Raw genomic sequence first — 1654 nt, 5'->3', positions numbered from 1 at the left:
ATCTTTTGTACGAGTCTAGAAATGACTTTTGTTCAAATAATTATGTAACACCCAAACTGCATCACGTGTATTCGCATTCAAGAGTTCAAAGTTAGAACAACTCATCGGGCCACTTTACCCCGTAGCCATTGCAAAGTTACTTGTTTGGTCCTTCGCTCTGATACGACAGTCCTTCTTGAGTCCCGGTCTCTTATTGGCTCTCACATATGGTGCCCCCCAATTCTGGGCTTGTATGTGTTTGTGTGTGAGTCTAATTCAAAGAAGTATTGTTTTGCAGCAGAAAAGGCGAAGCTGTAATAACTTTGTAACAAACATTTGCGTCAACTGCCAAAAATTCAAACTCACCTTAAAAATAAGCAATAAAAAAAAATTCCAATTCATTTAACAGAACGCACACAAATAACTCTCTGTGTAACAATAAGTTTCTTATTCCGCCCAAGCAGTAGAAACAAAGTCTTAGCACCTTTAATGAAAAATGGTTTTAGGGGCAATTTTTTGCATCCCAGCCGGAACCAGGGTTGCGTTATCAGGGACTGCCAACCTTCCGGCACAACTAAATTGTTAATTTTGAGGTCTTAAAGACTAAAGAATCAAAAAAATCTTGCACCCGATTCATTTTCTTACCAAGATTGACAGCAATGAATAAAGTACATAACACCAAAAAAGGTCACCTTGTGGGTGAACTCAAGAACCAACTCAAGAACACAATGGAAACGACGTTCTGGGACCAACAATCTCATGTGGGTACTCTTCGACTATAGCGGCTCTACTGTTGACGAAATTGTTGAAAGCAAGGGCATGGCGATTGATCTGGAAGTGGTGAATGATGGAGTGCTTGAGACTCCCTCCAGGACCTATGTGTGCATCACCTGTGCAATGGTCTAACTCTGGAAGTTCAGGGGAGTTGTCATCGTCATTGTCTGTGGCAAAGCTGGCGGTGGCAATTTCAATTGAAGTAAATTCAATGAATTGAATTATTTATCAAATAAATTGAGAGGCTGTTTCAAATGTTTGTGAGAACATTAGAAGCTATTGGTGGAGACGTTGGCTTCCCCACTCTCGAGGAATCTGAGCTGGTTGAAGTAAGCCTGCTTTGGTTGGGCTACCACATCGGCACCAGCTCCACTTTTCACACTTTTCTTGTAGGCACTTAAATATGGCCTAAATTGTATTATCAGAGTTGGAGAAACGCTAGCCACATCAACTAGGCCTTGAGGCCGTGTTTTTTAATGGAGGAGATTTCGCCAAACCTTGTCTTTGATCCAAAAATGAGCATCAGACCACACACCTATTCCAATTTTCATTCAGGCATTGACCACTGAAATCCGGTCGACTTTGACGTTCTCAAATTTGGGATATGTACCCAATATCTCTTTGTCAAGAGATGAATCGACCTAAGAGGTTTTTTAGATTAAGTTTCAAAAGCCCCTTTGCAATCATGGATTAGTAATTGGCATTTTGCCCAAGTTATAATGAAACATGGAATAGACCTTCTGAACCATCAATAATCAAGTCGCTTAAACTTGTGATAATATTGAAAATGAACACCCTCGTCCAAATGAGTTGTTAAGATTCTGTTGTCAATAAAGTATTTGCTATATGGCAAACATTCGTTCAACGCGCATATAAGAAAAATGTTTGTGATATGGCCAAC

The 1654-nt window shown here is 40.0% G+C and overlaps 1 protein-coding gene across 1 annotated transcript in view; it reads left to right on the top strand.

Moving 5' to 3' along the window:
- LOC131892358 (pre-mRNA-splicing factor CWC22 homolog) overlaps positions 1 to 1654 on the top strand; it is an 8059-nt gene that overhangs the window by 5500 nt on the left and 905 nt on the right. The gene's annotated exons all lie outside the window — the stretch shown is intronic.

The sequence above is a fragment of the Tigriopus californicus genome, chromosome 12 (genome assembly GCF_007210705.1).
Source record: "Tigriopus californicus strain San Diego chromosome 12, Tcal_SD_v2.1, whole genome shotgun sequence".
NCBI classification, from domain to species: domain Eukaryota; kingdom Metazoa; phylum Arthropoda; class Copepoda; order Harpacticoida; family Harpacticidae; genus Tigriopus; species Tigriopus californicus.
The sequence above is the reverse complement of the archived record's forward strand: the minus strand, read 5'-3'. Positions and strand labels throughout refer to the sequence as shown.